The sequence below is a fragment of the Jaculus jaculus genome, chromosome 6 (genome assembly GCF_020740685.1).
Source record: "Jaculus jaculus isolate mJacJac1 chromosome 6, mJacJac1.mat.Y.cur, whole genome shotgun sequence".
Classification (NCBI taxonomy): Eukaryota; Metazoa; Chordata; class Mammalia; order Rodentia; family Dipodidae; genus Jaculus; species Jaculus jaculus.
This window is the reverse complement of record NC_059107.1, coordinates 154,963,978-154,991,752: the sequence shown is the minus strand read 5'-3', so window position 1 is coordinate 154,991,752 and position 27,775 is coordinate 154,963,978. Positions and strand designations below refer to the sequence as shown.

Genomic DNA, 27,775 nt, shown 5'->3' with positions numbered 1-27,775 from the left:
GTTCTGGGAAGTCAGCTCATGGGAGGGCTGGGGCCACTGTCACCACTTCCTTTCCAAGGGACACTCAACTCCTTTCTGATTCTCTGGTAGGGCTGTGTGTGTATGTGTGTGTGTGTGTCTGAGAGAGAACAAACACTCTTTCCACTCTTTTCAACCTCTATTTCTCACCCTCTGAGTTGCCTAGAAACCAGATTCTAGGGTTCAGAAAGGAAGTGAGAAGGGCTTGGGGTACAGGGTGGGTGAGGCATGGTACGTGTGTGTGTGTGCAGACACATACCGGTCACTCACTTTCTCTAGGAGCATGTGGGGAATGATTCTCCAAAACTGCCTCATCTATCTGTTCTGAGCTAGCCCTAAAGGTCATACTTGACTCAGTTTCCCTTTCGTGTCATCTGTCTCCCACTGCAGTGTTCCTGGGATCTTGGAGAGACAGAGGGTGAGAGACTGGAGACCCACCTGCCCACCTCCCTTCTCTGCCCTTCTCATGACCTGTGGGATTATCACAGATTTGTTTGCTGGCTGAGCTGTTTCTGGTCTGTTCCTTCCCACCACACACACGCTGCCCACCAGCTCCATAGACCCTTTAACATACTTGCTAAGCACATTTTTTGTTTTGATTTTTCGAGGTAGGGTCTCACTCTAGCCCAGGCTAACCTGGAATTCACTATGGAGTCTCAGGGTGGCCTCGAACTCACGGCGATCCTCCTACCTCTGCCTCCCGAGCGCTGGGGATTAAAGGCGTGCGCCACCACGCCCGGCGCCAAGCACATTTTGTTTCCCTTCCAGACCGTGCACACAGTTCTGTCAGGGAGAAGTGTGGCCCAGAGCTCAGACAGGAGCCCCTAGGGATAAGACAAGAACATCTGGCGAGTGCACACAGTAGGGCTCGCTTGACAGATGGGCCTCATTAGTGGGTGACCCACCAGGGGGTCTGGTGCTGCAGGCTGCAGGCAGGTGCTGAGTAACCCTGAGGACAGTGACAGCCCCCCCGCCACCCACCGGCGATGGCTGGCGAGGCCGGGCTGCCTTCTGCTCTGGGCGATGTACAATTCCCTCCAGCCGGCACCTGCTCTTCTGTGCCTCTGTAAGCATGAGGCACTCTCTGTTTTCTTGTTTAATTTTGGCTGGAGGATTTTGGCGGCTGGCCTCTAGGGGTGGGGGTGGGGGTGAGGAGGAGACCAGGTGGAGATACCATGTGAGGACCAGGGCCTCGGAGGTAGGGAAGCCTGGAGTGGATTTTGAGAGGATGAACGGAGACTCACGGTCTCTGGGTCGACCGCAGAGGCCTGGGGAAGTGCGTGGCTGAGAAACGCAGCACAAGGGATGTGGTCGCTGGTGTTGGCTGAAAGGCACCATCCTGGGCTCTCCCTGATGTGATCTCAGTTCCCTGGGGTCTTGCTCTCCCTGACGATTAATTCACCCATGTTTGAGGGTTGGATGGCGGCCGAGGGAGGGCTGGCACCTGTCCCTTTAGTGGTGTGTTTTAGTTATTTCTTTCACCCTCTTGTCTCATCTGCCACTTGGGGAGGGAGCCAGAGAAGAGAAGGGGGGCATCACAGGAGACAGTGGGCCTTCTGGGGGTGCTTATGCCTGAGCAGCTGTTCCCTTGTTCTGGTTGAAGTCGTACCTTGGCTCTTCACAGCCGGCCTGTGAGGTGCGTGGGCTGGCTGCTGTGTGCCCACTTGAGAGCCAGGCACACCGAGGTCTCTGTTTTCATTCTTTAATGTGTTTCCCAGCTGGATGGGTTTCTGGGCTTCCTCCCAGACTCCTGTTGTAGACAGCAAGGCCATCATCCTTGGGCTCCCGAGGAGGGGCCTGCGTTCAGAGTTAGGGCCCAGAAGAGCCAGGCAGGAAAGAGCGATCTTCAGTCTCCACGACGTTTAGTCTCACAGTAAGCAGAGTCAAGGATTCGAGGCCGCACCGCTGGCAGAGCATCCGGGCTCCGCGTGGCCGCAGTGGACGGGGCTCCATTGGGTTTGCCTCAGCACCTCGGACAGGGCTCCCGTCCCGGGGTGGAGCCGGGCCTGCGGATGTGCGGGTGCGTGCGTGGGAACCGAGGCCGGAGGAGGAGCGGGTGGAGGAGGCGCGGAGCCGTGCATCCGGTGGGTGCTCCTGGGAGGCCTGGCTGGGGACCGGATCGCAGCCCCGCGGGTCCCGACCCCATCCCCGCCCCCCGCCCCCGCCCCCGCCGTCTGCCCCACCGGTTCGGTCCAGCCGCTGCTTTCCGCCCGGCTTCTCGGTGCTTAGAATTCGCAGCCGCGGCCGCTGACGCTCGCAGCCAATTTCACGGGCTCTGGGCTCGGCGCGGGGCGCGGGATGCAGAGCCGCCGCCGGCAGGGGCGGGGCGCGGCGCGGCGCGTGGGGGCGGGGACGCCGCGAGCGGGGGCCAGGGATGATGACCCCAGGCCGAGGGGCCGAGGACAGGCATTCCCCCTCAACCCCCACCCCCCGGGGACGGGGGCGCAGCAGTGGCCTAGGCTGTGTGGGCACGTGCGCATCGCATTGGCTTCGGTGCCTGGGGAGGGTTCCCTTATGTGGGCAAGGTTGGGGACATGTATGTGTTGGCGTATAAAACTCTGTAGGGTGCCCCGTGCATGTGGGCGCGCTTGTCTGGATATCTTTGGCAAGCTTGGAGGTGGGGGCAGTCCCCAGTAAGAAGCCAGTGTGGGTCTGTGGGTGTGCTGATGTGTCTATGCAGTGTCCCCCCGGGGCACGTTGGCATAGCTGTGCGGTTCAGTGTTGGGGTGTGTGTGTGTGCGCGCGCGCGCGCGCCTCGCGCGTGTCTACTGTCCGGGCTCTGTGGGCGTGTTGGTTCTGTCGGGGTGCTCTGTGTGGGTGTGTGTGTCTAGTGAGTGCCCCCAAGGGTTCCTTCCCACCCCTGCTGGCCAAGGGGCTGATGGTCAAGTGTGGACCAGGCTGGGAGCCATTCTGAGAGTCCCGGGTCCTTCCTCATCCTTCTTGCCCCTGGGTGGGGGTGGGGCTGAGGGTGTGCAGACAGACAGACAGGGGCCGCTGTGTTTATGTTCTGCAAGCACTGGCTGCCAGCACTGGGTGGGTCTACATATGTTTGTGAATGGCACTGCTGAGGGGGCGAGGTGTGAGCCCCTGCCTGCGGGGGAGGGCTCAGAGTGCCATCTGGGCTGGTGGAGGATGTGGGGGCCAGACAGGAGAGGGGCAGGCGTGTGCGTGAGCACGTGTGCGTATGCACACCGAGGCAGGCCTTGGTGTCCATCTTCTCTGTCCCAAGCAAGTCTGGGCAGGTGGACGCACAGAGCTCTTGGGCTGTGTAAGCTCACTGCGTGAGGTGCGCAGGAGGGCATGGCTGTGCACTTGGGGAGGGGGTGTGTGCCAGCCCCCTGAAGTTCTGAGTAAAACGGGAGATGTGGGGGGGGGAGGTCCTCCTTCCTTGCTCCAGAGGCCATAACCTCAGCCGATGAGCGGACTCGACAGTTTTGGTCTTTCAGGTGCCCAGCAGGAAGGTGACATGGGTGGGCATTGAGGTGAGGTGAGGTGAGGGAGGTATGTGTGGGCACTGGGCATCACCTGTTGAGTTTGCACACATATGGGTGTGATTGTGTGACCAAGTGAGGTGACCCGGGAGGTACCTTCAGGCTGTAGAGCCCAGCAGGGTGCTGGGCTTGTTTGGAGGAGGGGGATGTTGGGGGAGCCCTCTGCTCCCAGTTCTGTTGATGGCCCTCCTGCCCAGGGGTTTGGGAAAAGGCTGGTGGCTCCTGGTCTCGTGTCTTGCCCCTGACCCTTAGGCTTTTGTTAGGGAGTACCCAGCCCACCACCTAGAGGTCCTCCACACCCGTGCTGCAGGACTTTCCCTCTCTCCACAGCAGCATTTCATCTCTCACATCTCTCTGCCCATCTCTAGCTTTGTATCTCTTTCCTCTCCTCCCCATCTCTGCCTCTCCATCTTCTGTCTCTCCCCATCTCTTTCCTCTCCTCCCCATCTCTGCCTCTCTCTCTCCTGTCTCTCCCATCTCCTCTCTTCCCCATCTCTGCCTCTCTCTCCCGTCTCTTCCTATCTCTTTCCTCTCCTCCCCATCTCTGCCTCTCTCTCTCCTGTCTCTCCCCATCTCCTCTCTTCCCCATCTCTGCCCCTCTCTCTCCCGTCTCTTCCTATCTCTTTCCTCTCTTCCCCATCTCTGCCCCTCTCTCTCCTGTCTCTCCCCATCTCTTTCCTCTCTTCCCCATCTCTGCCCCCTCTCTTCTGTCTCCCCCATCTCGGACTGTGAGGGTATGGCTGTATGTGAACCTAGCTCACATGACCTGTGAGCTGTGTTTCCTCTCCCATCTCTTTCCACTTCTCTCCCCATTTTTCTGTCTCTCTTTCCATCGCCTTCCACCATCTTTCTGTCTCTCTTCCCATCTCTCTATCTCTGTGTCTATCCATCTTGCTCACCATCTCCCAGCCTCCGCCTCCTCCATCTCTGTCTCTGTCTCCATCTCCATCCCTCTCCCTCGGCCTCTTCTTTCTCACACTGATATCATTTGTGGTATATGCTGTTGCCATGGGAAACCTAAGAAAGAAGTGAGTGTACCCTTCAAGACTTCAGCATTTTCCCTCCTCCCTCCCTCCTGCTGTCCCCTCCCTCTCTTCCTCTTCTCCTCCTCTCCTTTCCCCCCCTCTTCCCCCCCCCCTCCTGGCAGAGGAGAGGGTTTGTGTGAGGCGCTGCCTCTGCTGCGCCCGGCCAGGACCTCAGACCTCTCTGCTTTGCTGCTGTTGTGGCTTCCCCGGGGGGAACTTCCCTGAGACCTGGGTCAGGGACAGAGCCTCGCTGGCTGCAGGAGAGCTCCCTTTGCCTGCAGATGTCTGGTAAGGACAGGGTCCTTATGGCTGAGTGTGCGGCTGTATGTGAACGTAGCTCACAGGGCCTGACCTTGTAAATCCGTGATGTCGCCCAGCCTCAGCCCACCGCGGGTCCCTTCCTGCGTAGGGGCCTGCCTCCAGCTGTGGGCTCCCTGTTCCCCGGGGCCTCCAAGGCTTCTGTCAGAGTGGCAAGCTTGCTGGGGTCTGGGATAGGTCCTCAGGGGAGGCGAGGAGGAAGCCACCAGCTTTAGCTCTTTCTCTGGGCAGAGGCCCAAGTTGGCCTGGCTTGTGTCCTGCAGGGCAGGGTCCCTGCACACCTGCTGAGGCCGGGGGGAGGGGGTTATGGGCTGCCCTCCAGGGACGGCCTGGGAGAACATGGCCTCTTTTCTCCCCAGCAGATATTTTCTGCTGAAGAATGAGGAGATGGAGGGCCCAGGTGGGAGCTGGGAGCAGGGGAAAATGCCAGCAGCACGGATTTGGGGTCTGATCCTGTGACATTGAATTTTGGAGGCGGCGCGGGGAGCAGTCTGACGCCAGGAGGCCGCAGGCAGGCAGAAAGCACTGTTTCATCGTGGCTGGGGCTGGTGGCTGCCCTGGAGAGAAGAGGCTAAAGCTGTCACTGTCACCGAGGCTGTGTTGGTGGTGGCCACGTGGAGGGAGCTGTTGTCTGGGCAAGCAGGCGGGCACTGAGTGACGGCGGTTGCTGTGGCATTGTGGTCTCCATGGAGAGAGGAGGAGATTGGGAGGAGGCTGGCTGGCTGGGGTTGCTGTTGGTTGCTATGCAGAAGAGATGCTGTCTCTAAGGTGCGGTGGTCTCCACGTGGAAGGCTGAGGCTGCTGAGCTGTGGAGGTCTGGGAAGGGGGCTGCTGCAGGGCGGCTGAGGGTCGGGGGAGTGTTGGACTTGACCTTGCTGCCATGGGCCGAAGTGGCTGTTCTTGGGAGGAATGCTTTCCAACGGGTGGGTCTGAGCTACCTGTCTCCTCCTATAATGCCTGAAGTGGCTGTGTTCTCCCATCTGGGCTTCCCTCAGTCTCCTCCGATCCTTTGATTCCCCGGGGTCCCCGTCTGGCCACATGTGCCTTTGTTGTCCTCATATTTGTTGGGGACCTGCTGTCCCAGTGAAGTGCTGGGAGTAGGTGGCATTCATATCTGCCTTTAAGATACCAGGTAGGGGGTTGGAGAGACGGCTTAGCAGCTAAGGCACTTGCCTGTGAAGCCTAAGGAGTTGGGTTCCATCCTCCAGGTCCCGCGTAAGCCAGGTACACATGGTGGCGCATGCGTCTGGAGTTCGTTTGCAGTGGCTAGAGGCCCTGGCACACCCGTTCTCTCTCTCTCTGCCTCTAATAAATAAATAAAAATAAAATAAAATAAAAGATACCAGGTAGGAGAAGTGACTTGTACAAGGTCACATAGCAGGCCCCGGGCTCCTCAGGGCGGCTCCTTCTTGGGGGTGACCTGCCTCTCTGCCTCTGCCTCTTCCAGACCATACAGGCCTCTCTCTACTCCCCAGTCTCAGGAACTCTCTAGAAGCAACATTTTCTTAGTGTAATAACAGGAAGCAGCCGGGAAGAACACCGAGTTATCAGGTTTCGATCCTGTGCCCCCCGCCCCCCCATGCTTGATTTTCCTTTTCATTTAGTGGAAATGCCCTGCTTGTCTCACCAGGTTGCTGTCTTTGGGACACGGCATGGGACACATCATGTGTTCCTGGCTATTATCCACTCAGCAGGTGTCACCACCACCAACTTTTTACAGGTGACTCCGCGTGCCTGGGAAGCCAGTGGTCTTTTTCCCTAGAGATCTTTCTCCTCACGCTCTCTCCTGTGGTCCACCAGCCATTACGGGGAGCATGGCCCCAGCTTCTCAGCAACAAGGATGGTGGGGTCCTGCTGATGGTCCCGCAGCCCTTTGGTGGCCAAGCACCATGGAGCCCTGGGCAGGCTCCCTGGTTGGGCTCCTACCCTTCTTTCTGGGAGGGCCCAGGTGCACATTATTTTCTTCTTTTTAAAAATATTTATTTTGGGCTGGAGAGATGGCTTAGCAGTTAAGGCATTTGCCTGTGAAGCCCAAAGGATCCTGGTTCGATTCCTCAGGTCCCACGCAAGCCAGACGCACAAGGTGGCACATGCATCTGGAGTTCATGTGCAGTGGCTGGAGGCCCTGGTGTGCCTATTCTTTCTCTCTCTCAAATAAATAAATAAAATATATTTAAAAATTAAAATATTTATTCTATTTGAGAGAGAGAGAGAGGAGGGAGAGAGAGAGAATGAATAGGTGCGCTGGGGCCTCTAGACACTGCACATGAACTCCAGACACACACACTACTTTGTGTAGTCTGGCTTATGTGGGACCTGGGGAATCGAACCTGTGTCCTTAGGCTTCACAGGGAAGTTCCTTAACTGCTAAGCCCGGGGGGTCCTGCTCAACAGCTGTCACCTGAATATCTGTCTCCTGCCTTCTTTCCTGGGGTCTGTGTTCTGAGCTGGTCAGCTGACTTCTGTCTCATGGTCCTTCTTGGCCCTGCAGGGGTCAGCTAGGGAGGGCTGTGAAAGGGATTCCCATCGGGTGACCTTGGAAGAGCTTGCGGAGTAGGGTGGGGGGCAAGATACCTGCCTTTTGAGTGACAGGGTTCTCTGTTCAGGTCCTGATCCAGGGCCACTTTCTAGGTGTGACACATTTATTTCCCCATCCCTGTTGGTACAACTCATTACCTCACCTTGCTGGTGTGGAGACTTCCTCTCCTACCCTGTCGGCCTTTTTCACCAAGGTCAGAGGGCTGTCCTGCATGGACCCCCAAGTGGTATGAGGGAGCTGAACAAGGCCTCGACCTTGTGCCAGCGTGACAGGAGTTTATCTCAGGGTGGAAGCCGTCCAGGGCTGGGGAAGAAGCGTGACTGAATGTTCTGGAAGGAACCTGGGACTGGGGACTACCAGACTTAGGTGACTGTTTCCAAGTTGCCATTTCTGGGCTGTGGGGTCTTGGGAAGCTTCTTTTCCTCACCTGCAAAGTGGGAGACAGTGAAGGGAGGAAGGTTGCTCTGAATGAAGTGAGGGATGTGGAGGATTCCCGGAATTCACTGGAAGCCGCCCAGCAAGCGTCCTGGTGGCTTCAGGGGATCTGCCGTGTCCCCCGCACTTCCTTGCGAGCTCTGGGTCTCGTCTTACTCTTCGCTACTCATCGCCCGTCCCTGACTGGTGGTTCTTGTTGTCACCTCTTCCCTACCACCTGGACCCTTGCTCTGGGCTTCCTCACCCACTGTTTTCTCTCTCTTTTTGTTGTTTTTTTGAGGCTGGATCTCACTCTAGCCCAGGCTGACCTGGAATTCACTATGGAGTCTCAGGGTGGCCTCGAACTCATGGCGATCCTCCTACCTCTGCCTCCCGAGTGCTGGGATTAAAGGCGTGCACCACCACGCCTGGCACCTCTGTTTTCTGTAGCCTCGAACATGGCTGATTCTGTTCTGTTTATGCTCTGTCCTGGCTCCTGCTCTATCCCAGTGCCCCGCACCCAGGGTCCAACATACCGAAGTTTAATAGCTATAATGTGAGATGGTGGAGAGGTGACCTTGCCTGACTCCCTAGGAGATCAATTCTGCTATTCCCATTTTACACAGGAAAATAGTGACCTAGGGAATTGCTGGGGACATATGGCTGGCAGGAGGTGATTTTTTTTTTTTTTTTTTTTTGGTTATTGTTTTGAGGTAGGGTCTCACTCTAGTTTAGACTGCCCTGGAATTCACTATGAGGTCTTAGGCTGGCGTCAAGCTCACAGCGATCCTCCTACCTCAGAATCCTGAGTGCTGGGATTAAAGACGTGCGCCATTGTGCCGGCAGTAGGTGGTATTTTGACCTGGGCTAAGTGACTTCAGATCCAGTGTCTTTTCCTGCTGCATTCCAGCGTTTTGCTGGGGGCCTTGTGTTTCATGCTGGAGGGTTTGGACTTGACCCCAAATGAAGAAGCAACATCACAGAAGGCTCTTGGACAAGGAAGGCTCACACCATAAGGAAGAGCTTTTGGGAGCAGCTTGAATTGTAAAAAAAAAAAAAAAAAAAAATCAATTCATCTGTTTACTAGCTGGGTGACCTTAGGCAAAGTATTGGACCACTAAGCACTACAGTTTGCGTGTCAGAAAAATGGGGAACCGTTCTTGGCTGGCTTCTGGAGGCCATGGCTCTGCGCTTTGATTTGGCTCTGAAACACCCTCCAGGGTGGAAAGACAGCTTCTGAGGGCCACCTAGTCCTGGGAGGCTTCAGTGGTCAGCTCTGAGTCAGCGATGTTTAAAGTTCATGGGACAGGCTATATTTTGCCCTTCAGCCTTGATTTTCTTGTGTCACTTTCTTTATGACCCCTGCCCAGGTCAGGAAAGGCAAAAAAACAAAAACAAAACAAACAAAAACAGAGAGAAAAAAAAAAGAAGAAGAGGGAGAAGGAAGCTTGCTTAATTGAGCACGTACTGAGTGCCGCAGACTTTCTGGCCCGAGTCTTCCCCATGCCACCACAGCCCACTCAGCATGGGGGGGGGTGTGACCACACTGAGGTCTGGGGCAATCCTCTACTGAGCATAGAGAGGGGCTTGGGAAAGGACCAGAGTGCCAAGAGAAGAGAGAGGAGGAGGGCAGAGAACAGTGTGGCAGGATGGGTCTGCACCTCGGTCACCTGGGGAATGGGCTGCTAGTCCAGACCTGCCTGGATGGGACATAGAATGTCCACCAACCCCCTATTTTGGAGGTTGGACCTCAAGGGGCTGTGGAGCTGACAGATGGCTCCCTGGCCTGACTGCCCACCCCGTTGGCAGCCATGCCCGGTAGGGAATAGATGTGGCCTTGTGTGTACCATCCCAGTGTCTTGCTCAAGACCCCATTTGTTTGGGGAGGAGAAAGGGGGGTCTGTGGTGCCCAACAGAGGTGGGATTCATGGTTGGGGCCTGATGAGGGGGGGTGGCCTGCCTGGTACTGGTCCTGACTGGAGGAGCGCCAAGAGGGAGGCAGGAGAGGGGGGGGGCATGTGCATGGAGGCCCAGGAGGGAGGTGGGCCTGTTCCACTGTGGCTGAGCAGTGGGGTTTCCCTGTGTGAATGGTAGTACTTTCCCAGGAGCCCTAGTCTGAGGGAGGAGGTACTCAGGGTATTTTAGGCTCAGCCTGCTCTTTGCCTGTAGGGGAGGCCAGCCCCCCCCCCCAATGGAGGCTTGCTGAATTCTGGGGGAGATTTCTTACAAGAGGTTATCTCTGGGGACTGGAAGGTGGTGGACTTGAGGCGGGGGTGGGGGGTGGCGCCACTAGGCTTTCTGCAGTTGGAAGCGGGACATCGTGTTAGATCCTATTTCTAAGTGGTTACGTGCTCTGCCTCAGTTTGCCTATCTGTGAAATGGGGGCCCTGGGAAGGGCGGAAGGAGATAGAACTGGAGGCAGGGGAACCCATACACAGTAGGTCCAAGTACTAGGTTGCCTAGCTGCACCCAGGACTTCTAGAAGCGACCACAGCCCCAACCCCCATGAGGTGTCCACGCTGCACACTGGGTCACAGCCCAACTTCAGTCCTCACAGCGGGGAGGGGCTGCAAGCCTCCTTCCAGACGCCCAGCTTACTGGGGAACTCTGGCTCCTCCCACACCCTCTCTGGTCCTCACAGTGAGATCCCAGCCCCTGCCCTCCAGTAACTGACCTCAGTGCGTTGACTGACCTTTCCTTCTTATCCAAGGCTGACTGAGGACAGAGCTGAGGGCTCTCCATGGACCCTCCCATCCTGGAAGGAGATGGGTGCCGGGAAGGTCAATGGATGTGACATAACGGTGACTCCGGGGCCCTGGGTCTAAGCAAAGCCTCGAGGGGTGAACATTTTTCTGTCCCCCAGACACTCTGGGGTGTGGGCGTGAGGTGGCAGATCAGAACCGAGAAACTCCTGGGCTGTGACACGGGGGTGACCTAGGCGTCAAGCACAGGGACCTGTGTGCCAACTTCCGATTCTCCCCACAGTGGGTTGCACTGGGCTGTACCTCAGTGGGCTCATCGGTGTGCTGGGAAGAGAAATGGCTCTCACCTCAGCGACTGGTGTTCTCAAGGGCCTCACTCTCCCCAACACAGTGAAGGCTCCAGTGAGCTCCAGGTCCGTCCCTGGCTTCCTTCTGGGGGCAGTGGGTACGGCCCTTGGTACCATGCTGTGGCTGTTGGAGAGAGCCCTGGGAGCCTTGGCCAGGAAATGTGGGGGTATCTGCCTCTGTAGCCCCCTCCTGCTTTCCCTCCTCACTGCTGAACACCCCTGGAAAGCTCCTGCCTTGGGCGTGGGAGCCGTGGGCTCCACTACAGCTCTTTGTCCTGCTGTAGCTGTGTGGATCTGGGCAGAGCACACTCAGCCTCAGTTTTTCCATCTGTAAAAGGGACAGAAAACTGTTGAGAGGATGGAGCATATGATGCAGGAAGACAGTTTCTGTCTGCTTCTTGCCCAGGTACATGCTGGGTAGCCGCCTGCTGTTTCCTAACCGCTCTTGGCTTTTGTCTGGCTGATTTGGTGAAGTTGGGGGACAGAGGGGCTTTGGGGATGGGTTCCTGGCTCAGCTGAGATACTGCTATGTTCTGGACTCAAGAGGGAGCTTCAGGGGGCTGCTGTTGGTGCCTATGGGGGTCTGTAGAACAGCTGCAGTCCCTCAGAGCCCTGGGGATAGGGGACAGCCCAAGAGGGGTTGACAGGGTCCAGCACTCCCGATACTGGGGATCAGAGCCAGCCAGCCTTCCACCCAGCCTCTGTCACTCATGCAGGCTATGGCCCACGGTGGCACCACCATGAGTGGCCGAGGGTGGGCTTGGAGACTGCCAGCCACAGGGTGGACACTACTGCCTCCCAAGCCTTGGGGCCAGCCGGAATGGCCACTTCTGAGCAGGCAGAGGGCTGACTGGCGATGTCTTAGCTCTGTTTCTCTCCCCTGCTTTCTGTTTCCTGTCTGGGTCTGACCCCATCTCTGTCCTGGGGTTGACATCCAGACCCCACATCGTCCCCTGTGGCTCTGGGCCTGAGGGGAATTAGAGGGAGTGCGTGTGAGGCCTGAACGGGTTTACCACACTGGTTCCGGGTGAAGAGTGTCCCGTCAGGGAATACGTGGGCATGTCACCTCCTGCTGTGTGGGAGCAGGTGGCTGGCTGGTGGGGAGCTGTTCTGGGAGCTGAGTGTGGGCATCTGGGCTCCTGTGGCTCTTACCTCAGTGTGTCAAAGAGGACTTCGTTCAGAATGGGATTTGTGTCTGTGGGGTCTGGGGAACGATGCTTGTTGGGGCAGAGGGGCTGGAGTTCCAGGCTGCTTGCTGGATGTCCCTTGCGGTTTGCTGCCTGCTGTGACACGGGCTTGTGTGTGGGTATTGGGCCTTTGGGCTGCCTCAGAACCTGGCTGGCTGTTAAAGCCTCCTGGGTGCCCACGGGCCTGCTGGGGTCCTCCTGGAGCTGGGGGCGGGGCAGTATGGGCAAGTGCTAACTCCCAAGGACGAGGAACAGGAGGCGGCTGCAGATCTAGCCCCAGTGGCGGGCCCATCCTGGTTCCTCCTCCAGCACCCCCAGTCTCTTCTCCTCCTTGGAGCCTGAGCAGGGTCAGTATTGGTGCTTTTTGTGGTGGGGGCGAGGGTTGAGGTAGAGTCTCACTCTAGCCCAGGCTGACCTGAAATTCACTATGTAGCCTCAGGGTGGCCTTGAACTCATGGAGATCCTCCTACCTCTGCCTCCCGAGTGCTGACATTAAAGGCGTGCGCCACCACACCCAGCATTGGTTGGTTTTGTTTTTAGGTAAGGCCTTTCTTTAGCTCAGGCTGGCTTGGAATTCACTATGTAATCTCAGGCTGGTGTTGAACTCATGGCAATCCTCCTACCTCTGTCTCTCAAGTGCTGGGATTAAAGGTGTGCACCACCATGCCCGGCTTTAACTTTTTTTTTTTTTTTTTGTGAGCGATATAAAGAGGGAGAGGTAGAGGGAGAGTATGCCAGGCCACTGTAATCAAACTTCAGAAGCATGCAGCATCTTGTGGCTTATGTGGGTCCTGAGGAATCAAACCTGGGTCCTTAGGCTTTGTAGGCAAGTGCCTTAACCGTGAAGCCATCTCTCCAGACCAGTATTGGTGCCTTTTAAACTAAATTGGAGACATGTTGGCACTGAGTAGGCAGAGCCCTGGACAGGGAGTTCTGAACCCAGGTTCGGGTGGTGGCACTCCCCTCTCCTCATCCTCTGTGGGACGCGATTCTCAGGCCACCAAGACTGAAAGCAAGGTATCTGTTCTTTCTAACTCACAGTACCTAAGTGACATCCATGCCAGGCACTGTTTCCCACCATTGTAGAAATTCTTTGCATCCTCACCAGATCCCAACAAAGAGGTACTATCATTGCCCCACTTTACAGATGGGGAAACCAAGGCACAAAGAGGGCTTTTGGATCCTGCCTGTGGTCACGCAGCAAGTCAGGGGTGGACTCAGGACTTGAACCTGGGATAGCTAGCTTCCTAGCCAGTGCCCTAACTACTTTGCGTGCTGAATGCCTTTGCAATTCACAAGGGCTGAACTTGGGCTGAACTGGGCCAGTCCAGTCCCTGCCTTGAGCCCTGAGGATGTACAAGAAGGTTCTGGCACGAGGTAGGTGTGGCGGCTGGAGGTCAGGCTAGGTTTGAATCTTTAGCTTTCATTTACTGACCTAGCTGAGCCTCAGTTTCCGCATGTAGAAAATGGAGTAACAGCGCTTCCTTGGCAGGGCTGTGGCAAGAACTTGGCGCAAGTAGGCGTATGGGGCCCTGGGCACACGTAGACACTCAGTGGACAGCTGCAGTGGCTTGGTGATAGGGGAGAAGGGACGTGGTTCAAGGTGCTGTCAGAATTAAGTGCAAGCTTGAACGTGCACCACAGGGACATGGTTAGGAGAGGATGGGCCCAAGGGGTCCTCTGAGGCCCATCCGTTTTGGGCACGCAACTTTCCACTTAAGCATCTGATGGGTGGTCCAACATCTGCCTGGCACACAGCCTGCTATGAGTAAAAACAGGCGCTCCACAAGCGTTATTTTAAATATTTTATTTATTTATTCGACACACACACACAGTGAGTTAGATAAATAGAGAGAGAGAGAATGGGCACATCAGGGTCTTTAGCCACTGTACACGAACTCCAGATGCATGTGCCATCTCATGCATCCGGCTTTATGTGGGTACTCGGGAATTGGTCCTGGGTCCTTAGGCTTTGCAGGTAAGCACTGTAACTGCTGAGCCATGTCTCCCGCCCCCTACGAGCATTATTTGAAGAGCAAGTAACCCAGGATTGGGGATGTGGCTCAGCCGGTGGAGTTCTTGCCTAGCATGCCTGAAACCATGTGTTCTGTCCTCAACCCAGCCCAGGCTCCGGGCTCCCATCCTTCATCCCTGACTTTATGAAACACAGCCAGCAATACACACACGCACAGGCACACGCCCGCTGGGAAGATCCCAGAGCCTCCTTCCCATGGTTGCTGTTTTCTAACCTGAAAGTGTCCATTTGCCCATCTCTCTGCCAAGGTCACACGAGATGAATACCAGTGGAGGTATCTGTTCCTCGTCCCCCACCTCTCCCACCCACCGCCAGCCTGTGGCTCCCTTGGGATGCTGTAGTAGTCCTGGGGTAGGATTTGGAAAGGTGGGGTCAGCCGGGGGACACCTAACACTCACGCCCAATCATCTGGAGTCCCTGGTAGGCTCTGCCCCTTGCTTGTGGCCACATCCCCCGAATGTCCCCAGAAACTCCATTGGCCTCGGCTCGTCCCTCGCCTCTGCCTTACTGCTTGTGACCCTCTGGAACTTCTTTGGGGATGGTGACACCCCCAGGGACCAGCCTCCCTTTGTCCTCCAGGAAGTCTGTCCTGATGCCAGTCGTGTGAGGCTGACGGCTCCGAAATGAAGCCCTGGTTTCCCTAAGAGAGCAGATGCAGGGTGGGGCCAGAGAGGGGCAGCTGGCGTGGCCATGGGGCCGAGGGTGGGGGACGCATGTGGCTGTGTGCTAGCTGCAGGGCTTTGCAGGGGAGGGCCAGGCAGGTATGGAGGTGAGGTCCTGGGACCCTGAATTCAGGCCTTCCTCGGGTGGTGGGAAGCTGGGCAGGGCGCACCTGAGATGAACCCCATAATGTGCGCTCTGGGGTGTGGCTGGCGAGAGGCGCTTTTGCGTCCTGACCCCCCGTGGTGAGTGCTGTCTAGAGACATGGGTCCCCTCGCTCCTGTCTTCATAGCCAGTCGCGGATCCTAACTTCTGTCATTTATTGAGTGCCTGCTGTGCGCAGTCACCTTTGGTGTACTTCAGGACGGACAACCAGAGGCTCAGAGGACTGAGCAAACTTGTCCAAGTCACACTTGCTTAGAGACAGGCCACGTAGGGCTCAAATCCCCACAGCCTCATTCTGCCTTGTCCTGGACTAGGAGTCCTGTGATCAGATGGTGGCCTACCCCTGTCCTGGATGCCAGGGTGGCCGTGGGTGGGCCTTTGTGCTTGTTTGTCACAGGGGGTTGAGCACATTGCAGGTTGTTGGGAGGAGACATGATGATGGCTGTAGTAACAACAGCAGTGATCAAGGTGTTACAGCTTGCCACGTACTTTACATGCGAATTTCATGCTCACGATGCCCCTGTGAACCACAAAGCCCTGGCCTTCGTTCTCCCCATTTGACATTTAAGGATCCTTGCATGGTTCGGGGAGACGAGGGGCTTGCTGATAAGCCCCTTTCTCTCTGACCACTACCCGTGGTCTGATCTATAACACTGGCAAGGGCCTGGCACATAGTAGGGGCTCAGCACATGATGGGTGCTCAACAAAGTTTAGTGTTCTGACACCTCTCTGAAAAAGTGGTACCTGTTCCTACCGGTACGAGCTGGGGACAGCGTCTGCAGCCACAGGGTGGCCGTTGCCTGCACGTAGCAGCTAGGACGAGGCTCCGAGTTAATATTGCACTGCGGGAGGGTGGGGCTGGGGCTGAGATGTGAACCTGGCTGGGCTGGCTCCAAATGCTAGATGGCAGACTTCCAGATGCCAGTGTGCTCTGCCACTACCCCTGTCCCTGAGGTCGTTCCCAGCCTAGTCCTCACCCTTGGTCACTGCCTGGACAGTGCCCTTGGCTCCACGTCCCCAGAATCCCTCACAGCTGAGTGTCAGTGGACTCCTTGAATCTCCACCTTCACTTGGGCGATGTCTGTCTCTGGCTGTCAGGCACCACTTGTGGCCACCTGCTGATCGGATGCATCCTCTGTCTGGGTGTGCCTCTGACCCCTAAAACTCAACATGCTTCAGGCAGGCCCCTTTCTCCTCCCCTACCCTTGTCCTCTTTCTTTCTTTGAGGATCCTTGTTCCAGGATGGGCACCACCAGTGCCAAGCCTCTCACCCAGATCCCAGGGGGCACCCTTGACCACATCCCTGGCCTCCCATCCTGTAGGCTACTGAGCCCTGCTCTCCCACCCTCTGGCTGCTATCCCCTCTTTTAAAAATATTTAATCAATTTATTTATTTGAGAGAGAGAGAGAGAGAGAATGGGCGCGCCAGGGCTTCCAGCCACCGCAAACGAACTCCAGATGCATGCGCCCCCTTGTGCAGCTGGCTTACGCGGGTCCTGGAGACTCGAACCAGGATCCTTTGGCTTTGCAGGCAAACGCCTTAACCGCTAAGCCATCTCTCTAGTCCCCGGCTGTCCTCTCTTTTATCTTTGCTAGCATCTAATGCCCATCACAACACTGTCACAGCAGCTCCACCTCTGCCCCCTCTGGTTCAGCCTGCACCCTTCCGGCAAGGCCAGCTCCCCAGCATGTCACTGACTCCCCACTGTCCTTGTGCAAGCACCTGATACCCTTGCCCTGGCTTCCGAGATCCGCTAGGACTTGGCCTAGTCTTGGGACTCCTGCTTGGTCGGGGCTCCATCGCCTCTCCCTCTCATGTGTACCATCCAGTGCTGGCCTAGGTCCAGCTCCTCAAAATTACTACCTTCTGGGTACTATGTTCATGATCCCCTGGCCAGTATTCCCCTAGATGAAGCCATCCCTGACTCTAGGATAGACAAGACCCTCTCAGGGACACTAAAGGAGCCTCTCTTGGCAGGCAGCATCTGCCCATTCCACGGGCAGAGAAACTGAGGCTCAAATGGCTCAAGTCTCCCATCACTCTGGCCTTCCCTCTTCTCCAAGTGTGTGTGTATGTACACGTGTGCTCACACGTGGCAGTGTTCTGGCTTCTATGTGTGCGAAGCTGTGTTTGGGCTAGAATGTGAGTCTTCTCCTCCAGCAAAGGCGGTCTGGGACTGTCTCTGGGGGCCGAGCCTGTCTTTCCTGTGGGTGGTGGGGATGTAATGTGTGAATTTGAGGGTGCCACGATCCCCACCAGCCCCCAGGAACCACAGCCTTCTAGCTTCTCTTCCTTCATTCCCCTTCTTTCAAAACAAACACCCGCGAGCCCAAACTGCCCATCCAGCCAAGGCCCAGATGGAGCTGGAGTTGGAATTAATTAGTCTTGTTGCCGGGGCAACTGGGACCCGAACCAGGATCCAGTCTTCTCCCTGGGCCTGCCCCTCCCATCCCCAGTCCCCTCTCAGGGCCCCACCCCTTGGGCTCCGGCTCCTGCTCCTGACCCTCGTCCACCCTCTCCACGGCAGCAGCTGGGGAAAGCCTAGGGCGTCCTTCCAAAGTCATACAGGCAGTGGCGGGGTGTGTGTGAGCTGGCTTGGAGTTCCTGCTTGTCCACTTTGGGTTTGATAGGACCTCGGGCAACTCCCTGGGTGCCTGGGTGCCACACTCAGTTCAATGGGATGACAGGAGGGAAGGGTAGACCTGCTTGGGGGTAGGTGGGGGCCGAGGTACTGAGGGCTGAGGACAGTGTCAATGGTGTCTAGCTTTGACATCTTGTGGGGATGCTGGGATCACAGGGGTGAGCCACCATGGCCAGCTGTCTGCTGCTCTTGTGAGGCTTCGGATGAGGCTACAAGATGGAAAAGCAGTTATCTCTGTAGCCCAGGCTGGCCTGGTACTCACTATGTAGCCCAGGCTGGCCTTCAACACCTGATCTTCCCTGCTTCTCTTTGCCAAGTGCTAGGATTACCATCTTGGCTCTGGACGAGTGATAGGCATCAGCTGTAAACTCTGCTGGCCATGAGGGCCACGTCCCATTGAGGTGTCCGCGGGGTCTGAGTCAGGCAGTGGAATTGGGTGGGGCCTGTAGCCAACTCCAGCAGTGGACCAGGCCAACTCTGCCCCGTGGCATAGAAGCTGGAGGTTGAGTCCACGGAGCTGGCGGGCAAACCTGACCCGTGGGCTGGGCTGCCTTTGGAGCTGCCAGCCTGGCCCAGAAGGCAAACTCTACAAATGGATTAAGTGTGTGTATGGAGGGGGGGGGAGGGAGGTATTTAACTCTCCTTTACATAATAACAAGGGCTAACATTTATTGAGGGCTCGCTCTGTGCCAGGAGACTACTAAGCCCTTTACCCAGATTACCTCCCTCATCCTCACACCCACCCCGAGGCAGGCAGGGTGCAATCACTGGCTCTGCTTTGTTGGAGAGGCAATTACACCACCGAGAGGTGAGCGGTCTGGAGCCTGAGGTCACCCAGCAGCTGCAAGCCAGTAACGCCTAGCTCCTCGCCGGGCCTTCGATCCCTCATGCTGCCTCCCTGGGTAGCGGGAGGGAGGGAAGGATGGACCTACTTGGCAGAGAAACACTGGAATCCACAGCTTTTCAACTCTCTCACCACTGAGGTGGGTGGGGAGGGAGAAACAAAATTCAACAAACGAAGGGTGTTGTGGAGCTCAGGAAGAAAACTTATTATTATTTTTTATGAGCTTGTTAATGGCTCCTTCACTGGCTACCTCTGTTTGATTTCAGGACGTTCAGATCCAGCTGTGGCCCTGGCCCCTGAGGACCCGCTGTGTGCGTGGCTTTAACTTGTTTGCAGCTGGAGCCTGCCCTCTCTGCACTGACTGCTAGCCTACGTGCCAGTGGCAGTGACTTGGCCTTTAGATTGTCAGAGAGTGTCTTGGAGACTGTCCCCAGTCTTTCAAGGGACCTCAGAACATATAGGAGGCCAACATCCTCCAACGTTGCTGTATGAAATCTGCGGGATCTGAGGCATTTTGCTTCAGCACTCTGGGCCTCAGTTTTCTTATCACTAAAATGGGGTAATGATTAGCATATACCTCCTAGCTTTGTGGGGGGTCAGGAGATGACAATGGCTGGTTGGGCAGCCACACCCCCTTTACTGGATGTCTCAGGTCTTTATTTAAATTAAATTAAATTTATTTGCAATGAGAGAGAGAGAGAGAGAGAGAGAGAGAATGGGCATGCCCGGGCCTCCAGCCAGTGCAAATGAACTCCAGACATATGCACCACCTTGTGCATCTAGCTTACTTGGGTACTGGGGAATCGAACCTGGGTCCTTTGGCTTCTCAGGCAAGCACCTTAACCACTAAGCCATCCCTCCAGCCCCCTGTCTGAGGTCTTTAATGGTTCAGAAGGCCAAGCACTCCTTGCTCTAAGGCCTTAGCAGATCACCCTCCCCCATCTCCCACAGGCCTGGCCATGGGCACAGGCGTCCTAGAGCCCATGTTCCACATTTCACTGGCCATGGCTGCTCTCCTGCATGTTCCCCGGGAGCTACGAGCTTCTCAAGGTAGTGCCACGTCCGTCCTGGTCCCCATGGCCCGGGCACACCTGCCCCAGGGCTTGACATGGAGCAGGAGGGTCTGGAGGAGTATGATTCACATGACTGACCGTGGCGCTTACCCTAGAGGTTTTTAGTGTCTTGGAACCAGAAGTCTCTTGCCGGGGTATGGGGTGCGTGGTTGTTTATGGGTTGAACATGCTTTAGATAGCCCCCCACTGGGTCTCCCAGGCCGGGAGGAAGAAGCAGGACAAGGGCTGGATGGAGGTCTGCTGAGAGGCCCAGAGGCAGGCTGGGAAAGAACTGTTTGTACACAGCTGTCACTGGCTGCCTATTCTGGCTAGGTCCGGGAAAGGGGGGCTGGGAGGAATGTGGGTGTCTTTTCTTCAGTGGGCAGTCTAGTGACACAGGATTCTAGGGTGCTCTGAGCGCTGGGCCCCTCATGGGCCTCAGGCTTCTGTCAGTCAAATGGGCGGTCATTCAGAGAGCAGGGCCTCTTCTGGTGCTATTGAGCAGTGGGAAACTCAGACATTGTCACCAGGCACCTGCTCAAAGGCCCTGGCCTGTCCAGGTCACTCAGCATTGGTACTCTGGGCCTTCAGGGGCAAGAGGAGTCAGATGTCTCTGCTGTTGCCTGGCCTGGGTGGCATCCAACCGAAGTCAGTGAGCCATGGGCCGGCCTCTGGTCACGAGAGAGTGACACCATACAGAGGGTTACAATGGGGAGGGGCGGCGTGGGGGATGGAGGAGATGTTGCCAGGAGGGACAGCGCCTCTGAGTGAGGCTCTCTGGGGGTAGGTGGAGGTCACTGATAGGGAAATAATCATCACCCTCCCTTCCAGTCCTCCCTCTTCTCTCTAACCATCCTCCCCTTTTCTCTCTCTCCATCCTCCCCTCTTCTCTCTCCATCCTCCCCTCTTCTCTCTCCATCCTCCCCTCTTCTCTCTCTCCATCCTCCCCTCTTCTCTCTCTCCATCCTCCCCTCTTCTCTCTCCCCATCCCTCCCCTCTTCTCTCTCTCCAATATCCCCTCTTCTCTCTCCCCATCCTCCCTCTTCTCTCTCCCCATCATCCCCTCTTCTCTCTCCCCATCCTCCCCTCTTCTCTCTCCCCATCCTCCCCTCTTCTCTCTCTCCATCATCCCCTCTTCTCTCTCCCCATCCTCCCTCTTCTCTCTCCCCATCCTCCCTCTTCTCTCTCCCCATCCTCCCCTCTTCTCTCTCCCCATCCTCCCTCTTCTCTCTCCCCATCCTCCCTCTTCTCTCTCCCCATCCTCCCTCTTCTCTCTCCCCATCCTCCCCTCTTCTCTCTCCCCATCCTCCCTCTTCTCTCTCCCCATCCTCCCCTCTTCTCTCTCCCCATCCTCCCCCTTCTCTCTCTCCATCCTCCCCTCTTCTCTCTCCCCATCCTCTCTCTTCTCTCTCCCCATCCTCCCTCTTCTCTCTCCCCATCCTCCCTCTTCTCTCTCCCCATCCTCCCTCTTCTCTCTCCCCATCCTCTCCCTCCCACCCTTTCCACATCTTCTGCACCTCCCCTGTTTGCTGGCAGCGTCCTGCTAGGTGGCCCGGGGCTTAAGGGTTAGCCTGCGAGGCAGGAGGGATCAGAGGTTCTGCACAACCTCAGTGGCCTGCTTTGGGTACTTGGGATGTCTTTTGGTGCCTTGGTTTTGTCATCTGGGCCCCAGGGACCCAGACAAGCAGAAGAGGCACTTGGCTGAGTGTTTATAGATCTTGTTCTTTCCTTCATGGAGGCCTTGGGGGATGGGCTGGGGTTGGAGAGAAGTGCGTGGACTCTTTTCCAACCAGTGAGAGCCAGTGGCTGTCAAGGGCAGGTAGGTGACTCAGGTGTGGCTCTGGAAGCTCATCGGAGTGATAGAAGTGGTGGCTCTGGGGGTCCGTGTAGGGTAAAGGACTCATTGCCACCCCATTCAGGAGCTTGTCACAGCGCCAAGGGACAGCTCTGGGGGCTGTAGCATCGAGCAAGAAGATGTTTGGGGTCTGGAGGTAAATGGAATTAGTTTCTGTCACCAGGACTCCCAAGACCAAGGCATGAATACAGACTTGGAGACAAGGCATTGCCGGGTGACTGGTACCCACGTGGCTGGAGGGCTTCCTGCAGGAAGTGTCAGGTGGGTAGCAGCGGACCCCAGAGAGCGGGAAGGGCAGAAGGGTGCTCGGGCAGCAGGAAGCTTGGGGAAGGCTGAGGTGGGAATGGACTGTCAGCTCAGAGGTGGTGCCGTGCTGGTGAGGAGGGGAGGGAGAGCCAGGTCCTGAGTGCCCTGGTGCCCAGAGAAGCCTGGGCGGTCATAGCAACGTCCATGAGCCGTGTGTGGAGGTGACATTCCGGGACCAAGCACCAAACACAGTGGGAAGAGCTGAGGGATTGGGAGAGGAACTTGGAGTCATTCTGGGATGGAACTGGAATGAGGGAGCGGTGTGGGTAGGGACAGGGTCAAGAGAGAGTTCCAAGAAAGAGAGGTGTCCAGGAGGCCCGACGGCAGCAAAAGTGGAGATGGTATGCATCTCCAGGTGTGCATGTGTGGCACGTGTGTATGTGTGTGCAAGCCCCTCTGTGCATGGTCAGGAACAGTCTGTCATTTTGATTTGTTTTGTTTTGTTTTGCTTTTGTTTTTTGGTTTTCTGAGTTAGGGTCTCTCTCTAGCCCAGGCTGTCCTAGAATTCACTATGTAGTCTCAGGGTGGCCTTGAACTCACGACCAGTCCTTCTAACTCTGCCTTCCGAGTGCTGGGATTAAAGGCGTGCTCCATCACGCCCAGTTTAGGAACAGTCTGTCTTGAGATGGTGTTTCCACTCCAGCCACGTGGAGTGCAGATTACAAACACAGGGCCCCCGTCAGAGCCCCGGCGCCCGAGCGCGGAGCCAGAGGGCCACGGAGGTGCCGAGGTGACTTGAGAGCCCACCTGGACTTTGGGCCACTGTGATGAGACCTGGGGAAGGTGAGGGCTCACTCTCTGGCGTGGAAGGGAGGCTGCTATGGGTGGCTACACAGACTCAAGGGCGACTGGCCAGGTTGGAGGCTTAGTATCCGGGTGCCTATGATGGGGGAAAGGTTAGGACAGAGCCCGAGGGTTTAGGTGAGTGAAGTCGCCGTGCGCAGCACAAAGCCACTGCACGTGGCATTGTCTCCCGGGATGGTGTGCCAGTGCCCCTTTTATAGCTGCACAGCTCTGTTTCTGCCTCTGACCCCAGAGCCTTCCTGCGCTTGTCTGTAATGAGGACCCTATAGGGCCGGCCGCTTTACTTGTGGCCTGTGTTACTACGATCTCACGTGACACTGTACCCCTGGAAGCCCCTAAGGAACTTGGCTCAGACAAGCTGTCAACACAGCTTGAACTCCAGACCAAGGGTCTCAATTCATGTGGCAAGACCCCCTACTTGGTGGCCTTTCCTCAGAGTCTCAGCATGTCTTTATAAATTTTAGTTTTTTAGTATTTATTTATTTAAGAGCAACAGACGGTGCAGGGGAGGGTCAGAATGGGTGCGCCAGGGCCTCTAGCCACGGCAAATGAACTCCAGATGCGTGCGCCCCCTTGTACCTCTGGCTAACGTGGGTCCTGGGGAATCGAGCCTCAAACCAGGGTCCTTAGGCTTCACAGGCAAGCGCTTCACCGCTAAGCCATCTCTCCAGCCCTTAATTTTATTTTTTATGAGAGAGAGGGAAAACTGGTGTGCTAGGGCCTCTAGCCACTGCAAATGAGCTTCAGATGTGCGCGCCACCTTGTGCGCATGTGTGACTTTGTGTGCATGCGTCGCCTTGTGTGTCTGGCTTATGTGGGTTCTGGGGAGTCGAACCTGGGTTCTTAGGCTTATGCAGGCAAGTACCTTAACCGCTGAGCCATCTCTCCAGCCCTCAGCATGCCTTATGACGGCTGTCTCAGGGTGTGCTTCTGCCTACCCCACCCCCGTAGCCTCTGATGTGGGTGGGGCCAGTTGGGAGTTTGGGCCCAGGGTTGGGGGGGGGGCACATGACATAGCCATTTTGCTCTTTTACTTCTTCCTGGTGTGGAAAGTGGTGCTGGGTGTGGTGGCGCACTCCTTTAATCCCAGTAGTTTGGGAGGCAGAGGTAGGAGGGTTGCTGTGAGTTTGAGGCCAGCCTAAGACAACATAGTGAATTCTGGGTCAGCCTGGGCTAGAGTGAAATGCTTCCTTGAAAAATGAAAACAAAAATCAAATCACAGAGTCAGGCGTGGAGATGCACACCTTTAATCCCGGCACTCAGGAGGTAGAGGTAGGAGAATTTCTATGAGTTTGAGGCCAGCCTGAGATTACATAGAGAATTCCAGGTCAGCTTGGGCTACAGCAAGACCCTACCTTGAAAAACCAAAAATTAAAAAAAAAAAGAAAAGGAAGGAAAGTATTGACTCTTCAGTGGGCTGCCACTTGGGGCGCTGTGTGTAGAATGGCAAAGGCAGGTCCGGGCTTAGGGTGGGTTTCCTGGAGGAAAGGACCGGGCTGACCTGGTGGGACTTACAGTTGAGGTGGTGGCGGGATACATATCAAAAAAGTGTCACATGCCGGGTCCCCATCCCCGGGACCATGTCAGACTCTAGCTTCACAGGCAGCCTGGGAGTGGTTTTCTGGAAGGCTCCATCTAGGGCGAGCACTGAGGGGCTGGGAGTGGAAGCAGAAGGCGCAGGAGCCGAGGGCTGGTCAGCTGTCTCCACCTGTGGGTAGGAGAGGCGGAGGTGACGCGGAGCTGGGGTCCCAGGGCAGGTTGTGATTGACCATGATGAGCGGAGGCACTTGAGGAAGAGATGAAAAGCTGCTGAGCCCAGAGCACCCGAGGGTTGCCACGGGCAGCCTCCGGCAAACAGAGGCCTGAGGTGCAAGCACCTAGAGGCGCTTTGGAGGCCACCAAGAGGAGAGGTCAGAGGCAGGGCACAGCGAAGGAGGAGCCTGGGGGGCAGCTGCAGAGGGCATCACCCTGAGGACTTTCTCGGGCTCGTGCCCTCCCTGGCTTTAGTTTCCTCACCTGTTGGAGCCAAGGTCGTTGACAATTTTGCCTTTCTCTGGGGTGCCTCAGGAAGCTGGAGCAGGTGCCTGGGGTCTGATGGCAGAGCCCGGGGGGACATTTGTGTTGACAGTTTGCTATGACAGCATTTACTGAGCACCTGCTGAATACCCACCCCGTGCTGGGGAGCTGCAGCCATGGTCCCCTGTGGCACTCATGCTGGGTGGGTGGGTGTGTTCTGCAGGCACCCAGAAAGCCAGGAGTGTTACCTTGCTTTAAACAAGCCTATCTGAGAATTTGAGCCTTTATGAAAGAAATTAGAGGCTGATTATTTTAGAGAGCAAGAGACAGAGATAGAGATAGTGAGAGAGAGAGAGAGAGAGAGAGAGAGAGAGAGAGAGTTGGCATGCCAGGGCCTCCACTATTGCAATGGAACTCCAGATGCTTGCGCCACCTAGTGCGCATGCGTGACCTTGCATTTGCATCACCTTTGTGCATCTGGCTTACGTGGGGTCTGGAGAGAGATGAAACATGGGTGATATATATATATATATATATATATATATATATATATTTGTGGTGTGTATATATGTGTGTTTGGTGCGTGTATGTGTGTGGGCACGTATGTGCACCAGCGCCCATGAGCGTGTGTGTGAACAAAAGCCAGACGTCGATGTTGGGGGGTCTCCTCCTCAGTCACTGTCCCCCTTGGTCTTTGAAGTGATCTCTCACTGGGCCTGGAGCTCGCTGGTTTAGTTAGAGTAGCTAGCCAGCAGGCCCCAGGGAGCCTCCTGTGTCGGCCTCCCCAGTGGGGTTATGGGTGCACTCTGCCACGCTTGGCTTTTACGTGGGTGAGGGGAATCTGAGCTTGAGTGCTCCTGCTCCTGCAGCAGGCACTTTACCCACTGAGCCATCTTTGCAGGGAAATGTCTTTGAACTTTGAACTCCCCAATGTGTTTGTGATGGCGTCCGCCTGGCCCCGCACACATCCCTGAGCTCCTGGCTCTTTCCCCATTGTACCTGCTTATGCCAGACACTTACTATTTGGTGGGTGATCGTTAGGTGTGGATCATTAGGTTGGAAGGGCACAGTCCTCTTGGGTGCCAGCAGGTCCTCCAAGGTGGTCAGCTTCCAGAGAACTCCTCAGCTCCAGACGCCTGTGGTCGGCCACATTGCCAGCCTCTCAGGCGGAACTGGCTCCCACCTGTACCTCTTCCTGCCTTGGGGAGGGCCCATAGGCCACCGACAACTTTTGTACATCTCTTTGTTGTTGTTGTTGTTGCATTTATTTATTTGAGAGAGAGAGAGAGAGAGAGAGAGAGAGAGAGAGAGAGAGAGAGAGGAAGGGAATGGGTGTGCCAGGGCCTCCAGCCACTGCAAGCAAATTCCAGACGCGTGCGCCTCCTTGTGCATCTGGCTTACGTGGGTCCTGGGGAATCGAACCGAGGTCCTTGGCTTTGCAGGCAAGCGCCTTAACCGCTAAGCCATCTCTCCAGCCCACGTCTTTGTAGCTCAGGGTCAGTGTGTAGTGGGTTCCAGAGGAGGTCCACTGCTGAAGTAACTCTTGGCTGTCTTGTCCACCCCTTACAGAGGAGGAAGGAGGCTGATGCCCAGTGAGAGAAGGTCGTGCCTCGAGTCACCGCTGCCAGTACAGGTGCTTGGCCACCCCCAGCAGTCCAAACAGCTGGCGGGCAGAACAGCGAGGTGGGTCTTGACCTCTCCTTGTTCTTAGCTGCATGTCCTTGGTAAACTGTCTTCACCCCTCCAGTGGGTAGGTAAACTGGCTACCTCTCAGGGCATGTTTGGGGTGGAGTGACTTCACGTGATATGCTGTTTGGGGCTTGCACTGGAGCAACCCTGGAGTCCTGCTGTATGGGGTTCTGACAGGCTGGGGTGCATATCCCAGGGGCACTGTCTGGTGTCTTTGCCGTCTGGTTAGGTGGGGGCCATGCGGGCAACAGGCAGCCCTGCGTGCGGCTGCAGAGAAGGGGCAGGAAGTCTCTTCCCGTGTGCGGGGTGCATCACTGCTGGTCACCGGGGCTGTGGGTCGGGGCTGCTGGTGGTCCTTGGCAGTGACCTTCCCTGGGCTGTGCTTACTGGGTGCTGGGCACTGGAGCTACCCGCTATGTGGCTCTGAGTGCCAGGGAAGGACGAATCTCATAGACTAGGGTAGGGTGAGTCACCCTGGGGGGCTGTCAGCTTGGAGAGAGAGCAGGAGATAGGGTCTCCAGGAGCTTTGACCTACAGGAGGGCTTTAGGCGTCTGCCTGGGATGGGCGGGGGCTTCGGGTGGGGGGCTTTGAGTGAGAAGCCCCAACAAGTAGCCCTCTGACAGCCCAGCCAAGGAACGGGAGAAAGCAGGAATTCCAAGAGGCTTTTGCCGACATCTACCCAAGAGCTGTCAGTGGCCTGGGCTGAGGCTGAGTTGGAACACACGGGGAATGGGGCCCGGACAGGATAGATTTGAGAAGGGGACAAAGGGAACACCAGAGTCGGGCATGAGGAAAACGATGGAGTCGAGCGAGGCACAGAGAGGTTTGGTGAGGGGCCCACAGCCGCCCGGCCAGGGGGCCAGAGCAAAGCCTCAGGTTTGCGTGTGGGAAGCGGGGAACAGTTGGGCCCGCTGCCGTAGGTGGCCTTGCAGTCTGGAGCCCCCGGGGAGCGCGGTGGAGGCGGAGGAGGCAGGTTGCAGCCGGCAGGGCTGGCATCCTCGCGCTTCACTCGCGGGCTCTGTCTGTGCCAGGCGTAATGGAGATTGATGGGGCGTCTGCCAGTGTGTGCTGAAGCTCCGTCAGGCAGGCTTAGGCATGGAACGGAGCAGCTAGGGAAGGGTGCCCTGGATGGAACCGGGGAGAGCCTGTGGCTGGCATCATGGTCCAGGCTGTAGGCAGGGTGGGTCTTGGACTTGCAGTTGGCTCTAGCAGAATGACCTTGACCTTGCTAGCTTCAGTGCCCCATCTGTAAAGTGGAGGTTGTTCTGAGGAAAGCACCGGTACAGGATTTGTATGAGGCCCTTAGGCACGTGGCTCAGGAGGGGCTGGGGTGTTATCACTGCCCTCCTTGTTCCTGTTGAATGGTCTTGAGGGTCATTTGGCCTCTTGCCGTGGGGATGTGCCATGATCCACCAGCGAGGTTAGCTCAGGGATAGATCTGATGACGCCCTGGATATGAGGTGCTAGTGCCCAGGTGCCCATGTGGAGTGGAGGCCTCTGGAGGGGTGGGTGAGGAAGACTTAGGGTATAGATTCTCACTTCTTGGAGAATGAGGGAGGTATACCCAGGTTCCAAAAAGACCCACACTGGGGGCTGGAGAGATGGCCCAGCAGTTAAGGCTTTTGCTTGCAAAAGCCTGACGGCCTGGGTTCAATTTCCTAGTAC

At 56.5% G+C, this 27,775-nt stretch overlaps 1 protein-coding gene across 7 annotated transcripts in view; it reads left to right on the top strand.

The window, feature by feature from the left end:
- Elfn2 (extracellular leucine rich repeat and fibronectin type III domain containing 2) overlaps positions 1-27,775 on the top strand; it is a 50,704-nt gene that overhangs the window by 4,083 nt on the left and 18,846 nt on the right. For 3 of the 7 annotated variants that reach the window (XM_045153674.1, XM_045153676.1, XM_045153678.1), the window contains exon 2: positions 25,990-26,103. The exons of 1 other annotated variant lie outside the window; for it this stretch is intronic. The gene's annotated coding sequence lies outside the window, so the exon portion shown is untranslated. Of the gene's footprint in view, positions 1-1,914; positions 2,039-4,666; positions 4,823-25,989; positions 26,104-27,775 lie in introns of those variants that run through there. 3 more of the 7 variants (XM_045153677.1, XM_045153675.1, XM_045153679.1) reach the window with 3 other exon arrangements.